Source organism: Papio anubis, chromosome 1 (assembly GCF_008728515.1).
Source record: "Papio anubis isolate 15944 chromosome 1, Panubis1.0, whole genome shotgun sequence".
Classification (NCBI taxonomy): Eukaryota; Metazoa; Chordata; class Mammalia; order Primates; family Cercopithecidae; genus Papio; species Papio anubis.
Genome location: NC_044976.1, coordinates 55,835,174 through 55,850,866, shown reverse-complemented (window position 1 = coordinate 55,850,866; position 15,693 = coordinate 55,835,174). Strand labels below are relative to the sequence as shown.

At 42.0% G+C, this 15,693-nt stretch overlaps 1 protein-coding gene across 10 annotated transcripts in view; it reads left to right on the top strand.

The window, feature by feature from the left end:
- Window positions 1–15,693, top strand: part of DAB1 (DAB adaptor protein 1) — a 1,241,370-nt gene that overhangs the window by 805,252 nt on the left and 420,425 nt on the right. For 2 of the 10 annotated variants that reach the window (XM_031652248.1, XM_017956650.3), the window contains exon 1: window positions 11,475–11,636. The exons of 6 other annotated variants lie outside the window; for them this stretch is intronic. The gene's annotated coding sequence lies outside the window, so the exon portion shown is untranslated. Of the gene's footprint in view, window positions 1–6,676; window positions 11,384–11,474; window positions 11,637–15,693 lie in introns of those variants that run through there. 2 more of the 10 variants (XM_017956691.3, XM_031652262.1) reach the window with 2 other exon arrangements.

The window sequence follows — 15,693 nt, the reverse complement described above, 5'->3', positions numbered from 1 at the left end:
CTGTAGTCCTAGCTACTCGGAAGGCTGAGACAGGAGAATTGCTTGAACCTGGGAGGCGGAAGTTGCAGTAAGCTGAGATTGCACCACTGCACTCCAACCTGGGCAACAGAGCAAGACTATCTCAAAAAAAAAAAAAAAAAAAATGTTGTCTAGCACATAGGCTTATGTATAGCACATAATATTTAATGCTGATAATAAATGACTATGCTTCTGGCCTATATATGTATTATACTCTGATTATTATTTTAAAGTGTATTCTTTCTACTTATATAAAAAAGTTACCTTTAAAACAGCCTTAGGCAGGCCCTTCAAGAGGCATTCCTGAAAAAGGCATTGTTATCATAAGAGATAACAACTCATGCATATTACTGCCCCTGAAGACCTTCCACTGGGGCAAGATGTGGAGGTAGAAGACAGTGATACGGATGCTCCTGGGCCCTGTGTAGGCCTAGGCTCATGTGGGTGTTTGTGTCTTTGTTTTTAATAAACAAGTTTAAAAATAAAAAAATTAAAAAATTAAAAATTTAAAAATAGAAAAAACTTAATAGATTAAGAAGATAAGGAAAATGTTTATACAGCTTTACAATGTGTTTATGTTTTAAGCTAAGTGTTATTACAAGATCTAAAAAGTTAAAAAAATTCAAAAGTTTATGAAGTAAAAAAGTTATTACAGTAAGCCAAATTAATGTATTATTTAAGAAGTCAAATTTTGGCTGGGCACGGTGGCTCACACCTGTAATCCCAACACCTTGGGAGGCTGAGTCAGTCAGATCACCTGAGGTCAGGAGTTCAAGACCAGCCTGTCCAATGTGGCAGAACCCCATCTCTACTAAAAATACAAAAATTAACTGGGCGTGGTGGCAAGTGCCTGTAGTCCCAGCTACTCGGGAGGCTGAGACAGGAGAATCGCTTGAACCTGGGAGGCAGAGGCTGCAGTGAGCCAAGATCACGCCACTATACTCCAGCCTGAGTGACAGAGCGAGACTCTGTCTCAAAAAAAAAAAAAAAAGAAAAGAAAAGTAAAGAAAAAAAAGAGGCAAGCTTAAAAAATAAATTCAACGTAGCCTTCATGTAAACTGTTTATAAAGTCTACAGTAGTGCACAGTAATGTTGTAGGCCTTCACATTCACTCACCACTCACTCACTGACTCATCCAAGCAATTTCCAGTCCTTAAAGCTCCATTCATAGTAAGTGCTCTATATAGTTAGAGCATATTTTATCTTTTATATTGTATTTTTACTATACATTTTGTATGTTTAGATTCATAAATACTTACCATTGTGTTATAATTGCCTACAGTATTCAATACAGTAACATGCTATACAGGTTTGTAGCCTAGAATCAATAAGCTATACCATATAGCCTAGGTGTGTAGTAGGCTCTACCATCTGGGTTTGTGTATTTATACTCTGTGATATTCGCACAATGATAAAACTGCCTAATGATGCATTTCTCAGAGCATATCCCTGTCGTTAAACAGTACTATGCTGTATTTGCCTATATAACCAACACTACATTAAAGATATGTTTATTCCATTATCCCAGAAATTTCCTTCTACCCCTTTCCAGGTAACCTATCTCCACTGAGGCAACTAGTATTCCAGCTTTCACTTGCAGATTTATTTTGCCTGTTCTTGATCCTCATGTAGATGGAATCACAATAATACGCTCTTTGGGGTCTGACTTGTCTTCTTTTACTCAAAATGTTTTGAAGATTTGTCCATATTGCTGCATATGTCAGTAGTGTGTTTTATTTCTTGCTTAATAATATTCTACTGTATGAATATTGCACAATTTTTGTATCCATTGTGCTGTGTGTAGACATTTGGATTGTTTCCAGTTTTGACCTATTATGAATAAACCTGATATACATTTTCTAGTATATGTGTGTATATATGTTTTATTTCTCTTTGGTAAATACCTAAAAGTGGAATACCTACAAGTACTCCTGAGTAGGTGGATGTTTAACTTTATAAGAAAGTGCCAGGTAATTTTCCAAAGGGTGATACCATTTTACAGTTGTACTAGCATTGTATAAAAAGCTCCACATCCTCATCAATTATTTAATGTTTCAAATGCTTAAATTTTAGCCATCTTAGTGAGTGTGAAGTGGTGTCTTATTACAGTTTTCTTTGCATATTCCTCTGGATCAGTGATATTGAGCATCTTTTCACGTACCTATAGTTTTTTTTTTTTTTTTTTTTTTTTTTTTGGTGAACTGTCAAAGTCTTCTGTTCATTCTGATTAGATTGTCTTTTCACTATTAATTGGAAGAATTTCTTTATTTTTTTGGATTCAAGTCCTTTGTCAGATATATGTATTGTGAATATTTTCCCCAAGTTTGTGGTTTATCACTAAGTTTCTTAATGTTTTCTTTGATCATCAAATGTTCTAAATTGTGATAAAGTCCAATTTATTATTTTCTCATGTTCAGTGATTTTTGTCTCCTCTCTAAGAAACCTGTGCATACCTCCAAATCATGAAGACACTTTCCAAGGTTCTCTTCTAGAACTTTTACCATTTTAGCTTTTATATTTTGTTCTATAAACGTATGAGGAAGAACTTGAGGCTGATTTTTTTTCCATATGTTTACGCAGTTTTTTCAGTACTATATTTTAAAGACTTTCCTCAATGAACTGCATTGTCACCTTTGGCGGAAAAATCAAGTGCATTGATCTATTTCTGTATTCTCTATTTTGTCTCATTTGCCAATTTATCTGTCTTTAATGCCAATACCATAAGGTCTTGATTACTATAGCTTTCTAGTAAGTCTTGAAATCAGGTAGGATAAACTTGCTAACTTTGTTCTTCTTTCCCAGGATTGTTTTGGGTATTCGAAGTCCCTTTGCATTCTCATGTATATTTTTAATTTACTTGTCAGTTTTTTCGAAAAGCATGCTAGGAATTTTATTGGGATTGTGCTGAATGTATACTTCAGTTTGGGGAGAAGTGACATCTAATCAATAATAAGTGTTTCAAACCATGAACATTGTATGTCTTCCCATTTATCTGGATCTTCTTTAATTGTTTTCATCAAAGTTTTGTAAATTTTGGTGTAGAAAGCATGCACAACTTTTGTTCAATGTATTTCTGTGTTATTATAAATTATAACTGTTCATTTTTCAACTATCTGATCAGCTGTGTAATTTTGGTAAATAATTTAACCTCTCTGAGTTTATTTCTAACTTGTAAAATGAAAGTTCATGTTTTTCTTTTTTTTTTCTTTTTTTTTTTTTTTTTTTTTTTTGAGACGGAGTTTTGCTCTGTAGCCCGGGCTGGAGTGCAGTGGCCAGATCTCAGCTCACTGCAAGCTCCGCCTCCCGGGTTCCCGCCATTCTCCTGCCTCAGCCTCCAGAGTAGCTGGGACTACAGGCGCCCACCACCTCGCCCGGCTAGTTTTTTGTATTTTTAGTAGAGACGGGGTTTCACCGTGTTAGCCAGGATGGTCTCGATCTCCTGACCTCGTGATCCACCTGTCTCGGCCTCCCAAAGTGCTGAGATTACAGGCTTGAGCCACCGCGCCCGGCCGTTCATGTTTTTCTTAGAACAAAGGTAAGTATAAATATAAATACCTTTCTAGAGTGCTTTACATATTAAATTAAATTATATATAGGAAGTGCATAATATCTGGTATATTAGACAGAAATTTTGGTTGAAAGTGAAAAAGAAATCCAACAACTTGAATTACCTTAAATAATAGAGGGGACATATTGGCTCGTATAACAGAAAAATCTGGGGAACAATGGAAGTTGGCTTCTGGCATGGCTAAACCAAAATTCTTCAACAATGTCCTCATAAATCTCAATTTCCCCACCTCTTAGTCCTCTTCGTTACCTTAATTTTCAGAAGACTTTTTTCATGGAATGGGTTTCTGTAGCTATAGGCTTAACAACTTTCCAATTTCCAGCCTAGTAACAAAGAGAAAGCATTTTTTTTCCCAGTTGCTCCATCTTTTGCTACACAGTTTACCCATCTAACCATCTCTAAATTCTGGTCAAGAAATGTGTTGCTCTGAGTCACCTGTCCAACTCTGGAGCTGGTTCAGGTCTACCAAAATTAAATGGAAAAAAAATTACCAGGTGGAGTAATGGTTTCCCAATGAAATCTAGGTGTTGTTTTAAAAGAAGGAGGAATGGCCCCAGAGAGGCAGACAACGCATACCTGTCATACTTTTAACCTTTAACATAGAGGCTACAAAATATGCAGCAGCTATATCATATGCTATGCTGATTCTTCTCTTTTTCGATATTCTGTAAGCATTGGAAATTCAGTCTCTTTTTTTTTTTTAAAGGAGTCTTGCTCTATTGCCCAGGATGGAGTGCAGTGGTGCAATCTCAGTTCACTGTAACCTCCACCTCCTGGGTTCAAGCAATTCTCCTGCCTCAGCATCCTGAGTAGCTGGGATCACAGGCACGCACCACCACACTCAGCTAAGTTTTGTATTTTTAGTAGTGATGGGGTTTTACCATGTTGGTCAGGCTGATCTTGAACTCCTGACCTCGTGATCTGCAGACCTCGGCCTCCCAAAGTGCTGGGATTACAGGTGTGAGCCACCGTGCCCGGCCCAGCCATTTTTTTATAGCTTTTAGCCTACTCCTATTTTCAGGCATTAATATCACCTTAAGCTCCACTTTATGAGTGAAAAAAATTGGGGGTTTGTATTGAAACATAAGAGTCCTTTGACAATCACTTTAGCTCTCCACTTTTGTTTCTACTGTGCATTTAGCTAAAGAGAGCAGATTGCAGGCATAAATACAATTGCCAGTGTTGCTGCTGTCCTCTACCTGCTCCTTGGAAAAAATGAAAGGAGTGTTATTTATAGCTACTGTAAACCAGAGTCAAGTTTAGTAATGCTGCCACACAACCTTGCGCTGGAATCAGGCAAGGCTGGTACCACGAAAGAAGAGATGTTCTGTTTTGATGAAGTTGCATAGAAATATTTTTTCATTGCTTTTTTGACCTCAGAAGAGAAACAGCAATTGGACATTTTACTTATGTCCAGGGCATACAAGAGAAGTATCTGAAATGTAGTTAAAACAAGGTTTGCAAAGTATTTGTTTCTTGTTGTGTGTGTGTGTGTTTTTAAGTGGATCCTTTTGCTTTCACTCTAAATTTCAAAATTCTGATCATGGCACTTTGTAATTTGTTCATGCATGCTTCTCTAGAGTCAACTACAGCCACTCTCAGAGGGGAATCTCTGTTTTGCCTTTTTACATTCTATCTTTTTTCTTTTTCTTTTTTTGTTTTTTGGCCTGAAATACCTTTTCTTGCTTCACCTGGTTACCCAATTATCTTTCAGGATGATGTCACTTCCTTCATGAAGTCCTCTTCACATGCTACCTTGGGTTAAATGCCCCATTTGATGCTCCCTTAGCGTCCTGTACTTGGCATTGTCACAGTGTTCATCTCAATGTAATATGATTACGTGTTTCCTTCACTTGGCTATGAGTTATTTCAGGACAAGTTTTTGTTTGTTTGTTTGTTTGTTTTTGTTTTCTTTCTCTGCCAATGCCTAACATTGTACCTGGTATAGAGCAAGCCATCAGTAAACATATTTTTAAAATAAAGGATAGACCTTTCTTATTAAAATACAGAATCTGAGTATAAACATGAACTTGAATAAAAGGGAGAGTGAGAGGATTATAAACCTTTGAAATCGTGCACATTCTATGTTAGTATACTTTGAGCATATTATATCTCTATTAAGCTTGGTAGGAGTGTTCCAACTGAACTTTATTAAAAATTGTATTAACTCGAGGCTTTATGTACACAGAAACATTCCTAACAAACACGACAAACTATTTAATGAATTGTGGCTGTGTAATAATTTGTGTTTGAAAAACTCCATTCCACTTACAATATCATCACAAAGGGTGACATATTTAGGAGTAAATTTAACTATCGATGTGAAAGATCTGCACATTGAAAACTGAAATGTTGATGAAAGAAATTAAAGACGACGCAAATGAACGGAAAGCTATCCCATGCTCATGAAGTAGAATAATTAATGTTGTTAAAGTATCCATACTATCCAAAGCAATTGATAGATTCAATGTAATCCCTATAAAATGCTACTTACATTTTTTCACAGAAATAGAAAAAAATCCTAAAATGTATATGAAACCACAAAAGACCTTGAATAGCTTAAGCAGTCTTAAAAGATAATTACAACCCAGAAGCATCATACTACCTGATTTCAAAGTATGATATTGGAATAGTATGATACTGGGAGGAAAACTGACACCTAGACCAATGAAACAGAATAGAGGGCCTAGGAATAAATTCACCCATATACCATCAACTAATCTTTGATAAAGTCATCAAGCATATATAAAGGGGAAAGGATAGTCTTTTCGATAAATGGTGTTGGGAAAACTGCATGTCCACAAGCAAAAGAATGCAATTGAATCCTTATGTCATACCATATATGAAAATTAACTCAGAATGGATTAAAGGCAGATGCAACACTTGAAATAATAAAAATCCTGAAACAAAACACAGAGGAAAAGCTCCTTGGCATTGATCTTCACAATGATTCTTTGGATATGGCACCAAAAGCATAGGCAACAAAAGTGAAAGTAGACAGATGGGACTACATCAAACTAAAAACTTCTTCATAGCAAAGGAAACCATCAAAAAAAATGAAAAGGCAACTTACAGAATGGGAGAAAATATTTACAAGCCATGTATCTGATAAGGGGTTAATACCCAAAATATATAAGGAACTCATTATTACTCAATAGTAGAAAACAAACAACCTTATTTTAAAAACGGGCAAAGGACCCATATAGACATTTTTGGTTTGTTAAAGAAGACATATAAATGGCTAGCAGCATGTAAAAAGTTGTTCAATATCACGAATCATCAGGGAAATGCAATGAAAACCACAATGAGATATCACCTCACACTCCTAGCACTTTGGAAGGTGAGGCAGGAGGATCGCATGAAGTCAAAAGTTCAAAATCAGCCTGAAAAACATAGCCAGACCTTGTCCTTATAAAACTTCTTGAAAATTAGCCTGGCATGGTGGCACTTGCCTGTAGTCCCAAGATACTTGGGAGGCGGAAGGAGACGGGTCCCTTGAATCCAGGGCTTTGAGGCTGCAGTGAAATCATACTACCTGATTTCAAAGTATGATACTAGAATAGTATGATACTGGAACGAAAACTGACACAGATCAATGAAACAGAATAGAGGGCCTAGGAATAAATTCCTAGTGATGGTACCACTACACTCCAGAATGGGTGACAGAGTGAGACCCTTTCTCAAAGAAACAGAACAAAACAAAAAACAAAACAAAGAAACAAAAAAACAGTTTTGTTCTTTTTTTTTTGTAAAAGACAAATGTAAGAAGTATTGGTGCAAATGAAGAGATAAGGGAACCTTTGTATGCTGTTGGTGGGATTGTAAATTGGTATAGCCATTACGAACAGAGTATGAAAGTTCTTCAAAAAACTAAAAACAGAACTACCATATGTTCCAGCAATCCCACTTCTGGGTATATATCCGAAGGAATTTAAATTAGTATCTCAAGGAGGTATCTGCACTACCATGTTCATTCCAGCATTATTCACAATAGCCAAGACACTGAACTGCCCTAATGACTGTCAACAGATGCATGGATAAAGAAAATGTGGTATATATGTCTACAATGAAATACTATTCAGTCTTAAAATAGAAGGAAATCCTACCATTGGTGACAACATGAATGAACCTAGGGGACATTTTGTTAAGTGAAATAAGCCAGACCTAAAAAGACAAATACTGCATGGTCTCATTTGTATGTGGAATCTAAAGCAATCAAACTCATCAAAGCCAGAGAATAGAATCATGGTTGTCAAGGGCTAGAGAGTGGGGAAAATGGGGGGATTTTGGTTAAAGGGTAAAAACCTTCAGTTATATGATGAATAAGTTCTGGAGCTCTAATGTATAGCATGGTGACTACTGTTAACAATTATGCACTATGTACTTGAAATTTTCTAAGCTCTTAACCGTTCTTATCACATGCACAAAATTAGTAACTATGTGAAGGTATGGATATGCTAATTAGCTTAATTGTGCTAATTATTTTACAATGTATATGTATATCAAAACATCATCTTGTACATCTTAAATATACACAATATTGAGGCATTATTTGCCAATTATACCTCAATAAACTACAGAAAAAGAAAAACGTCCATCGTCTACACCATAAAATTTTATTACACTCTAGCCAACGAGTGTTGTAATTGAAATAATTGTAGGAATAAACAGAACTAAATAAAATATAATACACAAAATGGGCTTCTTTGCATTCCTTTCTTTGGAGGAGTAGTAATAGCTAATAGGACTTATGATTTCTGACATTTGATTTTGATTTCCATCATAGGTCAACCAGCACTTACATAGGCTTCTCCTTTGAGTTTCTTGAAAATCATGTGCATAGTTACAAATTATGTAAAGTTCAATAAAACTCTATTTTGCCCATGTGCAGGCTGCTCATGCCTGTGTCTTTTATTTGGTTGACTCCAACATCCTCAAAGGTAGAACATGTTTCTGATTTATCACCATTATTCCCAATGTCTACCACAGTGCCTGACATACAGAATGGACTCCATAAATGCCTGTCAAATTAAAATGAACTATTTTAGAACTATTCTGGGAAGAGAATCAATGTTTATGGGGTGACTGATTTATTCAGTGCCAGGGACTTCCACTTCCTTATCTCATTTAAGGCTCACTGTGATCTCAAGAAGCAAGTATGATCCACTACCATTGTAGGGTTGAGAATTTTGACGTTCAGAGAAGTAACTTGTCAAAGATGAACGAAGCTCATTAAATTCCAAACTCTATACTTTATCCAGTATAATAAGAGTGCCTTCCCCAATGGCCTGTTGTGAAGGTTAAATGAGTTAATATACGGAAAGTATCAGAACTGTGTCTGAAACATAATAAACAATATATACATCTTTGCTGTTCTTATTTTACTGTTTCTCAGGGTAGATGATAAAGAAATGTTCACTGAGATTTTTTTCTTATGCCATTCTTAATACAAATGACATTGTTATTTTTAAAAAGAACAAAAGAAAAAAAAAACCTTAATTCTTAGGTGACTTGTTTCATGACGTGTTTAGTACAACAACTTAAAATGTTCCTTTAAGATTTGGTTTAGTTTAACTTGAAAGATCATTGGTGGGTAGTTTGTGTGCAGTTAGCATCTACATGTTATGCCTGGATTTGAGAAAAGCTTTGCTTGTTACCCCTGTTGAATTTCAGGGAAATTTGCCCAGTTTCCATGGTAGACTTGATTCAACACTGAGCAGAGATAGAGTCTTGTATTTCCATTACTTGGCCAATTCAGTGTCATGAATTCCCTTCAAAGTCTGTAATCATCATGTCAATAGAAAGCCAAACAAAGTGAAAGGTGGGTGAAGACAGGTTTTAAAAGTAGGGCCTTAAGATGCATGTAGATGGCCTTCATGTTCTAAGGCTATCCTCAAAGCACTGAGAAACTTTAATGTTTTTGGTAGTCAATGAGAATTTAGACCTGTGCGTCCATCATAACAGTTTTCTACCCTCCCTCCCCGTTTCGACCATGTCTTCTCAGATTTGTCCCTCTTTTCTTAGTAGAGTTTAGACACTTGAGATGTGTCTTCATAGATGAAGAAACAAGTTAATCTTAATTGAGTTGCCTGGTAAGCCTGAACTTCCTACACAGTGTAGAACCATATCTGGCGTCAACTGTCCTCAGTTTCCAGAACTCTGGAAAACTTGGAGAGACTTGGGCTAGTTTCCCTGCTCCCCACCCTTAGATTATCTGGTCACACCCGGAGGTAGATAGAAACCGAGCAGTATCAGGGATAGGACCTCCCTCCCACCTTTTTGGGAGTTTCATCTGATCATCTCTTCTTGCAATACTGCATTCTGCTATGACCTCACAAATTTTTCTTGTCTCTATGTAAATTGCTGTCTTTTCAGGTGGTGCGTGACAGCCTCTGTTTGCTCAGGCCTCCATTTGTGCGGAAGCTGTTATTATGGAGTAAGTTTAATGGGTCGTGAATTTTGTGCAGAAAGGGAGGGTCTCTTGATGACTCTGTATGTACCAGCCCTGGACCTACTGGCTCCACAAGGAGTGCATTAGGCTACATATTTTTAGCCCATTGACTCTGGAGGTAACAACCCGAAAAGCTTCATTAAATTTCCGTGGGTGAGTGTCTGAAGCTAAGAGGTAAAAAAAAAAAAAAAACCCAAAACAGAAAAGCACAAATCCATCGCATTAGCTTTGTTATTACACAGCTGGAAAACAGAAGTGTAGCCCCCAAAAGAGTAAGGGTAAACTTTTTAAGGAAGGGTTGCTTGCCTCTTGCTTTCCTTTTCTGCACCTGGGTCCAGCAGGGTGGTTTGTGTGCAGTGCGAATCTACACATTATCAACTTGATTTGATTCTCCAGGCTCCTCTCTCCTCCTGCGTTCAGGCCTCTGGAGACAGGTATGCCACACAACAGGGATTCCTGGAATTGAATCCAGTCTCAGGGTGGAAGAATGTTCAGAATGACCCAATCTTTTCTGCGACTTGGTGTTTCTAGGATCTTTGTAAGCTAGGACCCTAAGCAAGGAGCAACCGACTGCGTACTCGCTGGAGCCGCCTCCCGCGCAGCTTCGGATCAGAGGATTGTTTACTCCCAGTCATTCTAGGAGCCGAGTAAGGGAGTTGGGGGGAGTAAGCCGGAGTTAACCGCGGTCTGCATACTCTCAGGGGCACGGGTCTTTCCTAGGACGGAAACGTGACACATGCTAGCCTTTTCCCTCCCAACTTGCCCAACTTTGCCTGGGAAGCCGCAGTCAAAACAGGAGCCACCGAGCCTGCGCTGGCGGCTGGGAGCGAGCGCCCCCTCCTGCCAAGGGGCGTGGGGGCAACATGCCCTCACAGAGCCTCCCCTCGTGGTTTCGCCCATACTGGCACTCCGTATATTTGGGTATGCGTATGTTTTCGAGGCTTGGATAAAAGGGTAGACCCTAGAGAAAAATGAGAGGGGCCAGGCGGAGCTGCGGCCAGTGGTGGTGATGGGGGAGAAAACACTGGATACTTTGTGACAACCCCCTCCCTTACCCTCTTCACGCTGGCGAGGCTGGGGCGGGGACCCCTCGCTCTCGGCTTGTCTCTCCCGCTTCCACGCCAGGATGGAGAGAGAGCGCAGGGGCTCCAGAGGCGCGACTGCAAGCCGCGGCGCCCCCGCTCGCTCGCTCGCTCGTTCTTCCACCTCCTCGTCGCCACCGCGGCTCGGCTAAGCTCTCGGAGCGCGCTCAGGCTGCGCAGAGAGGGCCCTGGAGGGAGCTGGAGCCGCGAGGCCGGGGCGAGGAGCGCACTACCAGGCGGCGGCGGCGGCCGGGGAGCTAGTAGGTGAGCGACGCCGGGCGGGTGCGGGGGCCGGCGGGGCGGGGGCCGCGGGAGGAGGCGGGTCCGCGCGGGTGGCGGTCTCCTCCCCCTACTCTGACGCGGGGCCCGTGGCTCCCGGGGAGGATGGACCCAGCTCGGCGCTCGCCCGGGCTTCCCCGGGCTGCAGAGCGCGCCTGAGTGCCGCCGCCCGCCGGGCATGGGTAGCCGCTTCCTGGGCGGCTGCGGCAGCGGAGGAGGATGCTCTGGGCTAGGCGAGGTGAGGCGCGGCGGGGGCGCGCGGCAACCCTTGAGTTCAGCGCGTCAGGTGCCCCGCGACGACGCGGCGCCGGGGAGCCAGGAGGCTTCGCTGGGGCCCCCGGCGCGGAGGAGGGCTCCTGGGACGCGCCACTCAGCACTTTGGCTAGGGGTGCTGCGAGGATGGCGACTGCAGCAGTTTTTCGCCTTCTCCCTCCACTTGCTGGGAGGAAAGGGGCGACTTCTCTTTCTCTCTCCTGCCACCCACCCCCGCGCCCCTGTCTCCCTACTTCTGACCACGCGCGATCCTGTCTCCAGACTTGTCCACCCTAGACACGCTTCTCTCTCCAAGACCCCCTGCGCCCTCTTTCCTCCTGCGGTCTTGGCTCTGTCGGTCCTCGAGCCTGCCTTCTCCCGCTGTCCTGTGCTCCCGAAACTCCCTCCCTGCCTCTCTGGTGGCCAGACCCTCTTCCTCACTCGGCCGAACCCCGTTCTCACTTCCCTCCTCCTCGGTAGCTGGGTTCGGCTTCGACCTCTCGAAAAACCGACTCTATCCCAGTAATCCCAGCCCTTTCGCGGGCACCGTGAGAACTGGATCCCGCGTTCCTCGGACCCCTGCCTTTCTTTGGATCTTCTGTGGACTCTGTTCTTTGCCGCTCGACCCCCTCCATCCACTCCCCAGCACCCCCCTGCCCACACGCCCAGTTAGTCCCCTCCCCAGCCCGCCTCTCTTCCTTCTCTCTGCTCCAGACGCTCTGACTTGGATGCAGAGAGCTCAGTTTTTTTTTTTTTCCTACCAGGGAAACTTTAAATCTCTGTGGTTCGGCTCGTAAGGCAGGCACACAAGAGGGTGTCAACCGCCGAGAGAACCCAGAGGCAGGGAGTCCGAGATGGGGGGAGGTCGTGTCGCGGCGTCTGAAAGGGGCCACTGGGTGAGTGTACAAAGTAAATTTCAAAACCAGGGTGACTGCTGCAGTCAGGACTCTGCCTCCGCTGGCTGCGTCCCGGGGAGTATTATTGTGACCCCTGGTGGGAGGGCGCATCTTTTCTCTGCACTTTTTAAGGCGCTTTTTCTTTTCTCTGTTTTTGTTTTTTGGTGGTGCTGGTGGGCCTGATGGGGGCCAGTGGGCACAAGGGAACGCTGCCTGGAGAGGCGGACGCCACTTGGCTGCTCCCAGACCTGCCAGACTGTGTACGTTTCACTCCGTGTGAACTACCCCCAACCCCCAACTGCATCGCACAAGTCCTCATTGTTGGGGGTCTGCTGGGGCACTTCCGCTTAGGCTGAGAGAGTCTGAGGGAATGGCGTGGGGGTGGGGAGGCCGGGGGCGCTTGGCGACCGCTCGGCTGTCGGCGGCGGGCGGAGTGGAGAGCGCCGCGGCGCGGGCATCTGTGCGCTCCGGTGTGTGTGTGTCGCGAGGCTGGGGTGCGCGCCCGCGTGGGTCGGTGTCTGCGTGTGCATTTAGTTGTCCGCGCACGCCTGTGTTTAACTCCGTTAGAAAGAGGGGCGAGTGTAGAGCTTGCGGTAGCGAGAGCGCCTTTCTCCGCCTGGGAGCTGGACGGGGGCGAGCCCGCCTGCGAGCTGGATGCTCCAGTGCAGCTCCTAGCCAGCCAACAGGGACCGGGGCGAGAATCGCGCCGTCGTTTCCACCTCCTTCCTGCTCCCCTCCTGCTGGCCAGTTAAATACACTTTCACAGTGTTGATAGTTTTGAATAAAGGCCGTGTGGGGATTCCACTACACTTTACAACACTTAACGTTTTCAAGTAATCATATAAATTAAAGGTGGCTTACGTTTAGAACCCCCTAATTATCCAGTTCACGTTGGTGCATTTATGTGCCAATTATAGGTCTTTGGGAAATCCATAAAATTATAAACCATCCCCACCCCTTGAATTAGCACCCATTGTTTTTGTGATCTCCGTGATGAGTGATTCTGGATGGCACCGGAACTGCGCAGGCACGACGATAGATGGGGGTTCGGAGATGTCAGAAGGAGTAGGGCCCCCCCGCCACCCCCGTCTCTTTAACTCCCTATCCTGACAAGGCTTGGTGACAATTCTGGGAACCGAAAGTGATCAAAGATTTTCTTGATTTCCTATTGAGAAGGGCGACCTAATCAAAGCTGTATAAAAGTCAACTTCTAAGCAATCAGAAATTGTCTGCTGATGTCCTTGATTGAAACCCCAGCATTCAAATGGAGTATTGAAGAACTCGCAGAAAGGTCTTTTGAAGCGCTATTGTTCTTTTCCGTACACAGGCTCTCTTAAAGGTTTAGGAAGTTCAAAATGCAGTGGTTTGAAAGGACTGACTTTGTAACTATTTGGCAACGCTGGGAGGATCCGCAGGGATGAGAAAAGAGGCCGAGGTGGGAAGTGCAAATATGTTGTGACCATCTTCTTGGGAACGGTGCTGCTATCAAGTAGGAATTCAGTTCTACCCATCGAGTTGGCAATTAAGTCTCTTCTAAAGCAGATTTAGAAGATGATTTTTAGTAGTTTTTATTTTTTAGTGGTTTGCTTAAGGTCTGAATAGGCATATCTGAAACGTTTAATCATGTTCATTGTAGTCAACGATAAAATCTGAATAAAAATTACTTATTGTTGATGAAGCTCATCTCACAAGCTGTTTCACAGTATGTTTCATTTGCAAGACACACCATTGTGTGAGGCTGCCGGGAAGAGATTGTATCACGTATTGTTCATTTTCTCCTCCCAACCCAGAGAGGAATGTTATTCTTCATTCCCCTTTGCCCTCCAAAGTAATTTTTCTTAAATGGGTGAGTGTTTGGCTTGGTACCTGATAGTACCCATCTAAAAAATTGCATTTGGTAGATTTAGGATGCTTGGAGCCACCCTGCAGGCAGATGAAGAATCTAATGGAGGCAGCATTTCATTTTGATAATTCACTCAAGTCAAACATTTTGTTTTTGCTGGGATTTAATCCTTCTCTCAAGCTAATAAAGCAAACAAAGCAAGAAAATCACAGTTTATGTCTTTTAGATGGCACTTTAAAAATAGTATAAATTGAAGGGTATTGTCAGGAACTTTAACGTTATTTAGGACTTACTGAGACAAAGAATACTCAGTGGTTGAGTTAGGCAGTTGAGGATGAATCGCTTAACCTCTCACAACCTTGCTTTCATCATCTGCAAAACGGACAACATTACCTACCTTGTGGATCTTGGAGCAGTTTTATGGGGAAAATCGTATGATTGGGTGGTTTGGCACATAGCAGGATTTCAACAGAGTGATAACTCTTAGTAATAGACAGCATGGAATTCTGTTCAAGAAGGTGGATGACATTTGGAATGGGAAGACCAGGATTGAATCCAGCTACTTCTGACTTTGATGTTTGGCAAGTCACCTTTCATGTTAATAAAAAAGAATAATTAACCTTTATGGAGTGCTACTAAGAGTCAGGAATGCTTCTAAGCACTTTACACATATTAACTTATTTAATCTTTAGATAACCCTAGGATGTGGATACTTGTATTCTCATTTGCATTAGCTAGATAAGGAAACTGGGGCACAGGAAGATTTGGTAACTGGCCTGAGATTACATAGCAAATAAGGGATGGAACTAGGATTTAAACCCAGCCATTCTTGTTCCAGGGTCTGTCCTAACCACTGTTATGCTGCCTCTGAGTGAGGAAGTGATCCCAGCTAGTTCCCAGGGTGTAAAATTTAATGGAGAATAATGAAATAGTAAGACTTCTATAGGAGCAAGCTGCATATTTCCCCATTTTTAGATGCTAGCCACACAAAATGGTGTTACCTTATTATCAACAGGGAACGGGACAATGATAGGCATTTTGAACACTTGTGACTCTGTGGCAGTTTCTATCAGGAATTGGTTAGTAATGGTTCACATCTGGTTACTCTGTGAAAATGTTTATTAATTAGGTAACAATTAGTAATCAATTAGTAAATAATTGTTTAGGTAATTAGTAATGCAGAAACAGCATTACTGCTTTTCTCAGTTACTAGCTGTGGTCAGCAGAGATTCTCAAACTAAAAGGTTGTTTGACAGGTGGTAAGGAGTCTGGACTTGGTTTCTGGACTGCCTGGCTTCAGATCT